General features: G+C 40.7%; 1 long non-coding RNA gene across 6 annotated transcripts; it reads left to right on the forward strand.

Annotated features, from left to right (window-relative positions):
- Positions 1 to 1,977: 1,977 nt before the first annotated feature.
- Positions 1,978 to 14,062, forward strand: LOC140686346 (uncharacterized). Of its 6 annotated transcripts, none has more exons than XR_012060093.1 (8): positions 1,978 to 2,245; positions 2,923 to 3,082; positions 5,361 to 5,574; positions 6,219 to 6,786; positions 8,772 to 9,570; positions 9,658 to 9,748; positions 9,909 to 10,104; positions 13,601 to 14,062. It is a non-coding gene; the product is annotated as an uncharacterized lncRNA (long non-coding RNA). The 6 variants fall into 6 exon arrangements; XR_012060092.1 differs by having other exon boundaries at positions 9,689 to 9,748; XR_012060089.1 differs by having other exon boundaries at positions 9,692 to 9,748.
- Positions 14,063 to 16,348: the final 2,286 nt, after the last annotated feature.

Genomic DNA, 16,348 nt, shown 5'->3' on the forward strand with positions numbered 1-16,348 from the left:
GCTTGCTCATGTCCTTTTGGACAAACAGAGCTTTGATGCATTAAACGCAGTGATTTGTTTTTAAACTCACTTTAGGTTGTTAACAGAAATAAAAGACAAGTGTCCTGGGGACAGGGTGTCCTCTCCATTTCCAAATCTAAAATATTTTGCTAAATTTGTTTGCCAAACCCTGAACACCTCGGAATCCCCCATCTTTTTTTAAAAATAGGATACCGCTACCACTGTAAAATTGTCCCAACCTCATTTTGTAGACATTTTCTGATGCTTGGCTTGCAAAGGCAAACTCTGAGACACTTGGGAGCATATGGCAGGGAGAGGTGTTTGGGATTCAGGTTAACCACCTTTCCCACCCAGGACACCACATTTGGCTGGCAGCTCCCCTCCCGATGCCTCACACAAACCAAAAGACCAAAAGTCTGAAAGCCAAGTTCTGAGTGAGCAATTTCAATCTCAAAAGGCACAGGACTGAAAAGTGTCTTACACTTTCCAATCAGTCTTTCGGCTTCTTCGCCCTTCAAATACATAGACTGGGACACTGGAATCGAACTCCTGCATGGTGGCAGCTCCTTCAAATGAAACTTCGTTATTCACAAGACCAAAGGCGTTGAGCGAAGGGGCCTCTCCTCAGACAGTCATCACTTTACCCCCTACGAGCCAGGGAGAGCCCAGAAGAGCACCCGCATGTAAAGAAGGGGCAGCTCTGCCCTCAAAGGCAAACCAGACGAAAGAGAGAAACAACATCAGCCAGACGCGATTCCAACAAACCATTAAGGTCACTCCGCGGCTGTTTCATTGACTGCTTTCCCCGGATGATTATGTACATTTGTGCTGATTAATTAGACTGAGATGCCAGAATTTTTGTTACCCATTTCCAAATACTCTGGCGTATTTCCCTGAAGACCTTTCTCCAACGTGGGTGATACAGTGTCTTCTACAACAGCAAGGAGGTTAAATGAGTTTATGTAGAGTTCCTGAAAGAAGAAATGATTGTGTTTTTTTTCTCATTAAACTTTGTTGAGAGACACAGGACAAGAATAGTATCATGTAAACCTCTCCCTATTAAAAAAAAAAAACAGTGCCCACTGTGTACTGAACACCTATTTAATGACAGGAGGTGTATATACATATTATTCCTAATATTTACAGCCATTCACTAACCTGATAAAAAATATACCCATCTTACAGATGTAGAAATGGAGAAAATGGAGGCACAGTAAGTTTCATATATAACTATGTATATAACTATGTAACTGTATCTATAAATATATAAATATAAATATATCTATAAATATATATATATGTGTAAATATATATATATAGTTTTCAGGTGAAGGGAAGTACCATAATATCATAACAGGCTGTCTATCATTTATTAGTCTTGAAATAAACAATGTGTATAATGTGAATACTGGCTCAGGTGCCTACAGTCTCCCTGTGATAGGAGAAACTATGATCTATAAACAAAAGTAAGCAACAACAGAATACTTCCATCACAATAACAAAGGACAATCACGGAACTGTTCAGTTCTTTTACTGAATGTTCCAAGACTAGGAACGCTACTTGTTTATCTGAAAGTAGGTTATCTGACCCCTAAAGTAAGTAAAATACTCATTCTTTCTCTCAAATATAGTGGTCTGAGATCTTTTCGGAGAAAAGGTAACAGTACTTTGAGAGATCAGAAAAGACAGAAGGATAGGTTCAGAAAAAACATCCAGGAAGACAGCGGGGAGAAGCGCCAGCCCAGGGAGCAGGAAGGCTGCCTACAGGAAGAGCGCACGAGATGCGATCCTATGGGGGAGCGAGGAAATACACGCAGCCATGCGATTTTTACGACGGAAATAATTTTTCCGAGAAATTAAATCTAGAAGTGGCTCGTCTTGGTTTAAGGAATATCAGAAGGCCCCAGTTCGAGAGCATTTCATTGGCTTTTTTAAGTGGAGTGACTCCAAAAATGATTTGTTTTAAAAACACAGACATCCAATTAACCCGAAGACTGAGGCTGACAGTTGAAGAACCAGTCATCCGGGAGGGGCTGTTTCCCTTCAGGCTTCTGGTCTAGATCCTTCATCCTTAGCGCGGGCACATCCGTGTGGCTCGGGGCGGCATGCGTACTCACACGCATGCGCAGACACACTCCCAGAACAGTAAACTGACCTGCCTGCGACAATGGAGTACTGATTGGACTTCCCCTAAGGCAAGCGGATGAAAGAGGACTCGTTGTTAAGAACACGGGCACAGGAGTGGGTAAGAGATGCCGAGTGTCCGCACCGCGGCCGTCCAGCCCCCCTCCATCTGCGGTTTCGGTCGGTCTCCCTGGGCCTTCCCTGCAGAGCCCAGTTACCTGCGGAAATAGCCAGGCTCCGCTGCGAGCACCAGGCCGTCTCCCTGCGTCCCCACGTAGCCGAGTGGAGCCGGAGGGCTGATCCCCTCGCCCCATACACAGCCTTCCTTTCACCACCTTCCGTTTATACAAAGACTGGCTTATCCCGATTTTTTTTTTTCTGTTGCCTTTGCAATGAAAAGCTCTCCACGCGCAGCCTAATAAAGTTCTCCGCCCACCCCGCCCCCACCCCCCAAATCCCTGCCAAAAAAAAGAAAGGAGACTTAAACCTGGAACTCATTTAGCTAAAGGGACTTTAGTTAACAAGAAAGTTACCCATCATGAACTGCAGGTAACACCTCCCGTGATCCTAAATCCATTACCTGGAAACTTAGCCCAGGCTGAGTTTGATTTTATGAACTGTGAGGTTGCAATGTTGAAAGTCTGCAAATTGGACATAAATTGGACGCAAAAGACTGGGGGAGCCGAGTGATTTTCTTTCTAATGGTGTAGCAAGCTTTGGCTCCCACCAGAGAATCCTGTAGTCTGGAACAGCGGAGGGGATGAGTGCCTGAGTCTGTTCCTCTCTCTCTCGATCCAGGATTTCCCTCCTGGCAAAAAGGTTTTGCTCTGACGCAAGCAAGCAGCTCTATCTAAAACAGCCTGGGATATTTCCATGTGAATTGCTCTCCATCACAATGATTTGACCAAGGAATGTGCGCATGCGTGGACACAGGCCGTTCTGAGCTCAGTGCTACAAAGTGAGTTTTCTCCTACACCTTGCCCCTAACTGTCAACAGCGTCCTGTGATGTTTTCAGCTGGATCCGTTTTTCGTCTGGCCCCCTTGGCATCCTTTCACAGTTCCAGAGAAGGCAGCTTCTGTCGTGACTAGTGCCTAATGCAGTCATTGGCTTCCCGGTTTTAGAAGCACAAAGACCACTTTCAGATTAATCACTGTCTTCTCTCCGTTGAATGGAGCATTTACTTCTTTTAATTCATTTATTTTACATTGTGAAAGGAGCCAAGGATGATCCAGAGATCAAAATCTGGGAAGGCACACGTGTCGTAATGGAAGTGGACGGCCAGGTATAGCAAATTCTATCATCGTTGAGATGAAACATGAAAAGACAGAGGAGGGAAAAGTAAACCCAACTGGGGATTGGAAAAAAAAAGTAAAAACGAAGCGTCAAAAATCACATTGTGATTCACCAAAAGGATAGTGGTCTGGGGTGAAGAGCAGAGGTAGGTAGCCCAGGAGGAAGAGAGGGTTTTTAGAAAAAACTGAAGCAGAAAAGTTTAGGAAATGGCCGTGTGAGTGGCGTGGGCAGGATCTTAGGGGAACTGAGCAACAATCACTAGAAGTCTGTAAATGGCCACGTCCAAATGCCAGGCGGAATGGTTTGAGCCCTCTTCCACATATAACAATAGAAGTTTCTGGAATATTTTGAACAGGGGAAGTGTACCATGCGCTTGTGTGTAAAACTGGCTCAAATCAACAATCATAGCATACCTCTCAGTGTCTCAAATGATGGCAAACTATACACTTTTCAGCTAAAGAACTAGATTCAGCATTTTAAAAAAGTGAATGTTTTGCGAGTTTCAAAAGCTGTTTATAATATACTATTATTACAATTCAAAAACAAAAAACAAAAGCCTTAACGGATTCATACATATCAGCTCCCTGATGATAATTACCCATGGGGAAGCAGAAGGGAAAAGAGATACATTGATCGTGTTTTACTTTTTAAATAGAAAATGCATACAATGGAAATCTCGAGCAAATAGGGCAAAATACTAACATGTCTTTTACCTGGTTCATAGGTACTTGGATATTAGTTAGCATTTTTCTCAATTTTCCATAGGATTTAAAGATTTTGTCATTTTTAAAGGACCAACTCCCCTGTCTCTTTCCCTGCACACACTCAGTACGTCGGCAGAGTCTTGGGGAGCATTTCACACATGGTCACAAATGAATGTGGCTAGTCTCCAGGGGGCTTCCCTTGTGGGGTGCCAGCCCGACAGAAGTGACCCGGGCTGGGCTGCTTCCCCAGTCCCCTTGCGCCTCACTGACTGTCAGCACAGGGCACTGACGTCTCCTGACCCCTTATTTAGTGACAAGCTATCCTGCAGAGCGATCTGAGTCCTACAGTATTTCCACCCAATGCTGAAACACATTTTGGTTCCCGTGGATTGCACAGAAATGAGGGCAAGTAACTTTTATCCTTTGGTGTTCTGCACAGTTTGCAACATCCTGATAAATAATTATTTCGCTTTTAAGGTACGCGGGAATTTTAATATAATATTCCTCCTTGTTTTAGCCCCACGGCTTTCCTCTGGATGAAAACTCGATATTCAGTCAAATAATCATAGGTTCCTGGATGAACTCAGAATCATCCCCTGCCTCTGACAGCTCAGGTTTTATTACTTGATCAAGCTTTCCTTTTTAATTCTCCTTTCCCCTCAAGATGACTTTCTCCCAAAGGCACCCTGAGCCCTCCTACAGATAAACATCTTGTCGTAATTGTCCATCAGTTTAAACGCCAAGTCCAGACAGAGTTTAGGCTCCAATTGGGTTCTCCACGCCACCAGGAAGTTTATTCTGGCAAGAGAATGTGGGCCAGGCTGGAAACAGGAAGAGGCTGGAGTCAGGGAGACCAGCGAAGGAGGAAGCTACTGTAAGCACACAGGCGGACTTCTATTTTCACATTTAATCATTTACAGCAGTCTTCTTTCATGACGCGTTGTGGATGCTCTACAGAATGTATGTTATAAATTTATACCTTGCAGCACTATTCTCTCTAGCTCTTCAAGTCTGAAAATCAGCATATTGAAAAACCGAGTCTTATAAATATCTCATTAGGTCACTGGACTCTTCCTAATCTGCAGCTGTGGCCCTAAAACAAGTCTCTCAGGAAGATAAGGGAAGGATGAGGAAGGGGAAAGAAAGAGTGAAATACTAGTTTTGTAAACATTTGATGAGTATTACCTTTAAAAATGCCTTTCCGCATTTAACACTCTTACCTCTTGATCCTACCCAGAATTACTACTTATAAAACCAACTGTGCAAAACCAAACAAACAAACCAGCAAACAAACAGAAACAGCCATGGAACATATTTACAATCACTGATCGACCTCTTCTTATCATTTAATGAAACTTTGAGCTCTAAAAGCAAAGTGCCTACAGATCTTACGATGGAGTCCTGTTGATCATAAAAATTGCGGGGCTGGGACCAAGAAGAATGAAGACAAGGTAAGAAATAAGTAGCATTTCAATGTTGCCTTGAGGTAGTTAAATAGCTTTAGTAGATTAGTTCCTATTACTACAAAAGCTAATACTTTAAATGAGTGTTAGTTTTTCCCCCAATATCATTTGCAGATGTGTTAGGTTTCTATAGCTTTGGATGTTCACAGAATTTGCCAGCAAATTTTGGTGGCCAGAATATGTCAGAAGGAAGAATAAGTCAGCCATCGAATAGACTCTGGCACAGCATACGTCTGAAAGTATTCTGCATTTTGTTAGGTGAGGGGCAAAAATTCAGTCTTGGCTGGACAAGGCAATGAGGACAAATTTTTATCCAGAGTGTAAGCTTTCAGCTACCCAGGGTAGGAAAGATCGGGATGGACAGGACAGGAGCACATGGGTAATTCCAGTCTTAGGCATATTTATGCAGATAGCACAAGCCGAATAACTCCAGGCCCTCATTCCGCTAACTGTTATAGAGCAGAGTAAGAGAGAAGCACTTTTCAAAAATGTTTTCAATTACTGTCACTATTACTGCTACAAAAACAACAAAACAACATTTCAATATGGTTTCCCTGCGTCATTTGCCACCATGATACCATTTTAGGGAGGGCCTGATTTTCCAAGAAGATTTTTTTTTTTTTAAACCTTAGAAAAATGGATGAATGTCACCTGCTTGGAATGAGAAGAACCGTCGTTCATTCCCCCTTTGATGATGACAGCCAAGTCCAACGGTAAAGATGAATTCCTGCGGACACCTCACCGGAACGCAAGAGAAATCAGCTTTGACAACAACATCATGCATTTGAATTTCTTTGTGTCCCAAACACAGTCGAAGCCAAGGCAGAACCAGGAGCACGGGATTCTACGTTTCATTTATAACCTTACTAGAAATATATTCTGCTCACCTTGCCCCTCTCTCCTTCACGTCCCATACTTATGGAAGAGAATTTTAAGGAATTAACTGTTCGGGGAGGTCACCATCATAAATAATTGAATTAAGCTTTTTAATAAGAACTGGATAATTGTCTAAACGATTGCCAGCTACAATAATGGTAAAAGTGAAACTGAGTCGCCTGCTGCAGGGTGTAAGCTGAGTAGCTGTCGTGGCCTGGGAAGACATTTCCCTTGGTGATTTATTTATTATATTTACTGGACCCTCCCATTGCAGGAAAAGCCTGAAGGCACAGTTAGGAATGGCTAAATGCGGTGGCACGAGAGGTACCTTTTTAATCTATCTATTTACTTTTCTTTCTCCATCTCACAAGGCCCCATAAATAAGGGCAAAGCTACCAGTCACAGTAGTTCTGTTGCTTAAGCCGTATTATGGGCTGTTGTGTATATATGTGGATTTTTCACTACCTTAAAAACACCAGGGACTAACCGCCCTGGACAGAATGTGTATCTGACTAGGGTGTTATGGGGCTTTTATTGTCACTCTACAAGCTGTGCTTTCTGGATGAAATAAGAGAAGCACTTAAAAAGTAAAACATGAACATGTGTAAAAAAAAGAAAAAAGTAGTAAGCTGTTTTCCTGACTCCATTCTCTGTTTTCCACCCATATATTTTGATCACTGCAGACAATATGAAGATGTTGTGTAATTTTTGCACTTCACAGCTGTAGAATAGAGAACAGGAAATTGTAACACATCAGGATAGTACGGCAGCGACCAGGCACCACGTGCGCTCATATGAGAGGGACCCGGCGCTACTCAGGTGCAGAAGAGCATTCTCTGTGGTTAGATAATTTCACAGGCAGGATTTATTATATTCCCTGGACCCTGTAATGAAGGAAAGGCTCACGCAGGGCAGTAGCCAGCCGTGGATTCAGTCTTAGTGGGTCAGGCAACCCAGTGGGTAATCCGGACTACATCAGGATGCCTGTCGAGTTTGAAAGGCAGTTCTCTAGGAGGGTGCCTAAGAGCACAGTCCTGAATGTTGGGAATTTATTGGGGAAGGAAGAAAGTCAATCACAGAGGCTGCCAAGGCGCCAACGTAGCAGAGGCCTAGTTTAGAATTCGGATGGTCATCAAGCTTTGGAACATTGTCGGGTGTCTCTGATGACATTAAGTGCAAGCTCCCAAATCGAGGATAAGTCCTTCCAGTCTCTCTTGATGATTTTCTATTGCCCAACCTGATTCTCGTTTCTACAAAGGGAATCAGCAAATGCTACAAGCACTCCCAACGGAGCATCTGTTGATTTTTTTCTGATTAAAGAGTAATCACATAATTTAAATATAATTTGTGGGAAAATTGCCTAAAATCGTATTTTCAAAGATCCATGCTAACAGTGGTTGGAAACACACCTACACACCTGTGTACATGAGTCTCATGGCGACCTTCACGAAGTTGCTAGTCCTTAAAAACAGATTAAACTCGGGGGGAAGGTATAGCTCAAGTGGTAGGGCACATGCTTAGCATGCACGAGGTCTTAGTTTAATCCCCAGTACCTCCATTCAAATCAATCAATAAACCTAATTACCTCCCCCCTCAAAAACGAGAAAACAGGTTAAACTCTATAATCTGCTTCAAAATACTTTCAAATTAATTTTACGTTATGAGTCCCCATATCGTGAAACTATTTTTCGGTAGCATGGATTTTACTAATGTTATTTAATTTAATTTACCAGCTATACTTTTTGGTTAGCATGATTTGTAGCTTTTCTGAACATGCCTGTGTGCATTACTGTTATTTTCTGGAAAAATAGGATTCAGAATGTGGATTACAGAATCAAGTGAATATTTGTAAGGTCTTTGATGAATACTGCCAAATTCCCCTCTAGAAACATTTCACTCACTTTAACTCCACAAGTGAGTCCTTTTCTTTCAAAGACTGGTGTTTGTTTTTGTTTTTGTTTTTAGCAGCATGGACAATTTAAGTTATCAATCTTACAAAGCATCAATATGTGGAAAAAAAAAAAAAGGTCTGTCCATCAGCAGTTTTTGCGTGTGGCTGGTTCTTACCTGAGCTCACAGTTTTACTTTGTCAGGCAGCCTTCACTAAGGGAACCGATAGTAAGGCTACACCTAATTACTGTCTAAAGATAAGAATTTTCATCTCCACTCATTCATGTACCAATCTTGAGCTAAAACTCAATTACTGTTTCTCAGTTTCCTGCTTTCTAGACTAAACACACCTAATCATCTCTCTTTCCTCACATGATAACTACTCAATTTCTTTCCTTATTTTTCTGGGCTTTTTCTAGACTTTGCCAGCCCTGCTAGGACTTCTGTTTGGAAGACCAGTATGTACAAGGTACATGACCGACTCCTTAATTAAGAATTATGAAGGAGTTATGAATTATCTGGAACTGAATTACTGGAATTGAAGATTATTCATGAACACTTCACTTTTAAATTCCTATTAACATTTTCCTTCGTTCAGCTAATTACGCACTTGGTGGAAACAAATGGGATATTTACTTAAAGTTAGACTAGCACGTAGAAAATTTTTCAAAAGCCAAAATAAGTATCTCTTGCCATAGGGAAGACGTGAAGGAGCAAGATTTGTAAAAGACTGCTTTTCTTCAGCTTGGTGTTTTGGAACAGTCCATCTCGGAAGTGATATAAATAATTCTTTCTATGGAAATGCGGAAAGATGAGCTAAGCATGAAGGCGAAATGAGAAAGACGGCTTTTTCTCCTTTAACTTCATTATATGAACCATTAGATTAAGAACTAAAAAATTCTACGTATCGCATCATTGCCATTATGTTAAAAGAAGACCCTCCAAAGACTGAATGGAAACAGTTCAAGGATCATTCTCTGTCTAGATTAACTGTGGCATCTTTTTTGCCCCATTAGTGCAAAGAACTGTTCGTTGACTGTGGGGACTGGTTTAAGACTATCCCTCACCTTGGAGCATAAATGAGCATATACCCAATGTGATGGATGGTGATGGATGCTGACAGAGAAGACAAGGCATTCCGACTTCCCATTCTGTGATGGAAGACGCCTCACGTATCGGAGAAGACATTTTAATTGTCTTCTTGTGAGCAGGATCAAGGTAGGTAGACGTCTCTCCTTTCCCCTGAAACACTCGCTTAATTCTATGAATACTAGAGCATTATTTGCAGATTAATTTATTTTGTAGATTTTTTTGAATCCAGTTTGTTTTCCTTCAGCAGCGTTGTTTTAGGAGACATCAGAGAAAGGAAAGAAAAAGAAAAAAAGTTCACATTTGGGTGAGTAACAGAATTAACACACACTGGATCCTTTGATAATTGGGAGCAGGATTTGTTCAGAGCAAATTCCCCTAGAATGTTGAAAAGGAGACCAGAAACCAAGGCATTTTTTCATTTAACTTTCGGTAGCATGTTAATTTTTGGTTTATAATTAATTTAGGACCACTAACATTATATGTGGGGAGAAGAAACCAAGAGTACCCCACAGCATCTCAATTCTCCTGTGGAAGCACGTCCAAAATAAATGCTGTCCCTTGATACTGTACCATGAAATACATTTCTAAGAAACCCTTGGCGTCTTTTCCCTGAATTTCCGACAACGTCTGCTAAAGAAACTCTTCAATGAAACCACACAGGTACCGCCTCAGGAAAAAAAAAAAAAAAAAGCTATGGCCCCAGAGAGCATTTTCCAGCCAGTTAGCTGGAGGTATTTGCATTTTTCACATTAGCCAAGAAATGTTTGCAACAGTATCCATAGCATAGTGATTTCTTCTTGTATTTTGGACACATTTTTCTGAGCCTGCATCCTGATTTTTGTCTGTCTTTGTCTCTTTTTCTCTATCTATATATTTCTCTTTGTCTCTCACTCTGTCTGTCTGTCCCTCCTTTTAAATCACCATCTCAATACAACTTGGAAGGGAGATATTTCTTTACATTAGGCAACAGACTCACTCACATTTCAGGATCCTAGAGCATGTATCTTGGTACTTTATCATGTCCCTTAAATGAATTATTTAACAACACCGAATCTCTTGTTATTACTAATTTTTTTACATAGATGTGAATTAGGAAAACATGTCATTTAGTAGAAGCAAACATGCAGGGAAAGGATATATAAAACATATTTTAGAAAGATAGATGTTTTCCTCCACCTGAATGAAAAATAAGCAGATGTTCCTTAGCAGGAAAGAATTGTTTCTCAGGTATACTCGGTTCAGTGGATCAGGGGAAGAAAGCAAAACAACAAAAATCAAAAGCATTCAAGTAATTGTATTTTAAGTTATAAATCATGTACATGACTATTTTTGTAAAACGAATCATGCAGGAAATACTGCTGGTAAGACTATATTATGATGTCATTTTATAAACTGTCAGTCCCACCCCAGATTCTGAGCTTCAGGGTGCCATACTTTGGAATAGTTTATAAGCGTCATCCAGGTATGATATGCCGGATGGAGAGCCATCTGAGACCCAGGACCTTTTCTCCCTCTTTGAGGCATTTTTTGGCGCTCTAGTCAGGTGTGGGGTTGACCAGATACCCCTAAGAAGTTACCCAGGGCCTTGGGAATGGGGAGCATTGAGTCGAGAATAGCCTGATGAGTGAATCTTTTCCACCTGGGTTATCATCTTTGATTCACCTCAGTGTCTATTACCATTCTTGACAGCTTTGATATCCCTATACATGGGTCATCCAACAGCCTATCAGTTCTTTCCCCTCTTCAGGTCCTACAGTGTTTCCTCACTATCTGACTCACATGGTTGTTTGCGTACATGGCATGCTTGAGTCTTTGCCATCACCAACAGCTATACCAGCTCTAAAAATCTCAATTTCAAACACTTGTCGTCTTTAACCATCCATCAACTACTAACCCTCCAGTTCACTTATTCTGGGTCTCCCACTCCAGCAGGTGACTAATCTAGCAATACCTTCAATCCATCTATAGCACTACATTTTCATTTTTCATCAAGGTCTCTACCTCCAACTGTTTATTTCTCTTCTTCACCAATCTATATCCTATGGTCTAGTACTATAACCAATCCCTCGCAGACACCCTTAAAAATACCTAATCCTAGTTGACCCAATTAACCACTTAATGCCTGGGTGTGAGGATCTGAACATTCCTTCAAGTAACACAGGTGACAAATTCACAGTCACAAATAATCCCCAACATTGGTGGACAATTTTAGCATTTTGATGCCATCATCTTTCCCTGTCAAAGATGACATTTCTCCACCATCTCTCTCCTGAAATCTTCAGAAGCTTCATTCCTCATTCTTAGTTGAAGACTTGATTCATACCCCATAAAGAAAGTAGATACAACCTGGTAACCCTTTCTTACTACAGCCTTATCTATCAATTCACCTGCCTCTGTACCATGTGCAGTGATTTCTCTCCCTTCAAAATATACAAACTTTCCCTCCTCTTATTTAAGACTTACATACTCTGGATCTGTTCTCCCTTGACTCCTGGAATTTCTTTCTTTCTCTCCTGCTTCACTTACTTCTGTCATTCTGATGGTTCATTCCCATTAGTACTGAAATGTACCTTAATACCATCCATTTTTAAAAGGAATTCCCTAGAATCCTTTTATCCATATCCACCTTCAGTTACTGTTTCATTTCTTCATTCCCTTGGCTAGCAACCATCATCAAAAGAATTGTCTGTAGTCTGTGTTCCTACTTTCTCAGCCACTATTCTGTCTTAGATCATTCCAATTGGACTTCCATCCCCATCTCTCCATAGATATTTCTCCTACTAATGTTACTAACAACATTCATCTTTCACAGGGTGATCCTCAGTTCTTGGTCTTCATTTAAAAACACACTTGAACATGAGTTGACACAGCAGACCCACCCCTCTTTCCTAAAACTCTTGTTCTCTAGATTTTCTTTCCCAACACCAACACTCATTTGGTTTTATTTTCAACCTTCTCTTATCTTAACACCCTTTCTTACTCTCTTATTGGACCTCAAAAAATTAGAAAGCCCTAATGCTCCATCCTCATCTTTCTCTATTGTTCAGCTTTACCTAACTCTTAGGAGATTTTATTACTCTCTATCTGTGCTCTGAAGTCTCCAATTTTCATCTCCAGACCTGTCTCCTGAACTCAAGAATTAATTATATATTAGACTGCCTATTTGAGAAATCCTCTAGGACACGGAACTATCATCTCAACAAAACATGGCTAAAAATCAACAGTATTGATTTCCCCCCCAGCTTATTCCAAGGTTTTAGACATTTCAATAAATAATGTCACCACTACTATGTCATTTAGAAGTAGAACCTTACCCTGGTTCTGCTTTCTTCTTTGTGCGAAACATCTACTCCTTTAGTAAGACATGTCAACTCTGCCTCCAAAATATTTTACAAATTTGAACACTTCCTACCATGATTCTGTTAAAAATTATACCGCAAGGTCAAAGTGCTCTCTTGCCTGGATTGTTCTGTTAACTTTCTAGCTGGTCTCTCCAGTTACCTAGTCTTACCATCCCTACCAGTGACGCCTAGCGCACCATTCTCCCCACATAGCAACAAGAATGATATTTTTTTTCCCAAATGCTGACTCTTCTCACACTCTTCTCCTGCTTAAAACCCTCTAGTATTTGCAACCAGATTATCCAAACACCTTGGCATGGATGACAAGTGTCTACGTGATCTGAAACCCACCTACCTATCTGATTTCCGCTATCTTAACTCTTCCCACGTTCCCACCGTAGCATATGTAGTTACAGAGCGTCCCTTCTGTCTCAATTGTGACACATTTACTACTGTCTCAGGATTTCCATTTGCTCTTTTTCTGCTCAGAGCACTTTATTCTCTGACATTTCCTTGACATCTCACTGAGGTCTCAAATCATAAGTAACCTGCTCGGTGATGCCTTTCTGATCACCTCAGCTGGAATGGACACCTTATTTCTATCACGTTACCCTATGCTTCCCCCTTCTTCTTTATGGTATTTGTCAAAACGGGAGTTATCTTACTCAGTTTGCATTCATTTTTAGTATTTCTTCTTGAATCCCACTAGAAGGCAAGCTCTTAAAATGCTTGGTTCACCGTTGTATTGCAAAACCTAGTGAGGAAATTATTATTTTGCTTTTTTTTTTTTTACATTCATTCCATTTGTTCACCAGACTAGCGACATCTACCTCCACTGAGATACAAACTGCTAAGCATGCTTAAGAAATTCCAGCAAACTTCAGTGCACTCTCTGTTGATGACAGACACCTGATGAATAACAAAGCAACCCACTGCTTCAGACAATTTTCCAGAGATTCATACAGGACATCAGAGGGCATGCAGTGCCAGGTCAGACACCAGGACAGGGTGGTCAAGTCCACCCTGGGCACCTGGATTTCCCTCCCTGTGCTGCAGTGGTGACCATGCCCGTTAACAGAGCACCTCAGTGCCTTTGGGGGTCTTTGCAAAGCAACTGGGTCATATGAAAGACTTCTCTGTCCCTCCTTTCCTGAGTGTCGATCTTTAATTTAGAAGAAAAGAAAATTACAGCTCTCTCATTTGGCTGTAGTAAAATTTATGGGGCAGGGTGGTTTCCAGGCTGCTGCTCCTGCCGGGCACTGCTCTGATGATGTATGACTGCGACATGTCACCAGAGTAGCCGGGCTCTGATGATCCATTGCAGCAACAAGTCATTTGTCATACATCACTGCCTCAGCAGCTGCCCCGACCCGGGCCCCTCCCGTGCACCCCAGCAGGGAGTCCTGGCTTGGCCCAAGCCCTGGGCCCCTGCTGCACCCCCACACTGACCAGGTATTTCTTGCTTTTAGTGGGAGAGAAGAAACATCGCTCTTAGTAGCAAAACCTATTGGAGCATCTGAAGACTTTGAAAGATAAAGGGTCCCTATATGCTGATACCCTAAACTACTAGCAAAAGATGATTGTGGGAGGGTGCTTTCTGCTTTTAGAATGCCACACTGGTATAAAAACCACGGTAGAGGATTATGCACCATTCATTCTCCGAGAGCCATTCTTCTGAGGGTTTTACATGCTTTAACTAATATAATCCCTGAACAGTCCTGTAAGGGAGCTAGTCCTATGATCACCTGTCTTATCGATAAGGAAAATGTGGCACAGCAAGGTTAACTTGCGCAGTCACCCAGCTAGGTAGAAGAAACGGGGCATAGACCAAGGGAGGCTAGATCTGAAACTTTTGCTCTCAACCACTATGTCATAGTGTATAAATTTTCATATATGGACCTAGTGGTTCTTCATAGAGGCTTATATTGACCCTTGCCTTCCAGGACAAAGTAAACACATAGACACAGTCAGGAATTTTATTCAATCTTTATAATTTGCTTGTTACTAAGAACTACTATCAGCGATAACACCATTTAGGTCTCCCCACCTTGCCATATATTGCTCTACTTCAGTTTGGTTTTGAATACATGGGCAGAGAAATACATTAAAATTTTTAAAGATGTTTTCAAAGAAGGCATGCGAAAGGGGAATGCAGAGGGTAGACCAGCTTGGGGACAGTTATAAATTGAAAAAGAGAATGGATGATGAAATAATTTAGGTAGAACAGTCGAAATGCCATTTGTACATATTTTAAATAAATCAACTAGGTTACAATCAATTGAAATGTCGCTAAAGCAGAATCTATAGTGTGTGTCTGCTTTTTTGGTTCCAAATGAAAATTAAAGTTTGATGGGAGAGAAGAGTCCCTTTACAGATTCAGATTCTTTACAATCCTTTGTATCCGATTGGAACAGACTGGATCCAGAAAGAAAAAAATGGTATACTGGACTTCATTAAAATTAAAAATTTCTGCTTCATGAATTACACTGTTAAGAGAATAAAGTTAAATGCAGGCTTATATTTATAAAATAAATATTTGATTAAGAATGTGTATCCAAAATATACAAAGAACTCTTAACTTCCACATAAGAAAACAAACAATCCAATTTTTAAAACATGGGCCAAAGATCTGAACAGACTCCTTACCAAAGAAATATACACATGGAAAATAACTATGAAAATATACTCAGCATCATTCGTCACTAGGAAAATGCAAATTAAAACACAACAAGATATACAACACTCACGTAAGAGTGGCTAAAAACAGAAAAACCCAATGATACAGTGCTGTCAAAGATAAAGAACAACAGAAACTCTCATCTTTACAAAATGGTACCAGTCACTTTGGAAGATAACTTGGCAATTTCTTATAAAGCTAAATATAGTCTTAACCTTTGGTCCTGCAACCACGCTCTTATGTAATTGCCCAATTGATTTAATGCTTATATTTACACAAAACAAGCACACACATGCATAGAGCAGATTTATTCATAACTGTCAAAACAAAAAGCGGGAGTTTACCCTTCAATACATTTATGGATAAACATTCACGTAAGGGAATACTATTCAGTAATGAACAAGGAAGGCACTATCAAACCACACAAAGACAGGCACGACTTTTAAATGCAAATTGCTGAGTGAAGAAACCCAATCTGGAAAGGCTATACACTGTTATGTTTCCATTTATATGATGTTCTAGAAATGACAAAACTCTAAAGACAATGAAAAAATCAATAGTTGCTAAAGGGGTAGGGGTTCATGTTAAAGCACAGAGGATTTTTTAGGGCAGTGAAACCATCCTGTATAATATTATAATAATGGATACATGATGCTAAGCATTTATCTAAACCCATAGAACTTTCTAGCAGAAGGAATGATCTTTAACAAAATAACTTAGAAGTCTAGGTGATCTTGGGATGAAAGCAAACTCTATACCAAATGTATGAAATAACTTTACTCAAGGAGATTGAAAGAAAAAGTACTGAGCTAAGTAACTTGGGAAATGAGATAAATCTGTAAGACTAAAGGCAAAAAGGACTGTATTTAAGCACTGCACACTAGTT

This window comes from Vicugna pacos, chromosome 16 (genome assembly GCF_048564905.1).
Source record: "Vicugna pacos chromosome 16, VicPac4, whole genome shotgun sequence".
In the NCBI taxonomy this organism is placed as follows: Eukaryota; Metazoa; Chordata; class Mammalia; order Artiodactyla; family Camelidae; genus Vicugna; species Vicugna pacos.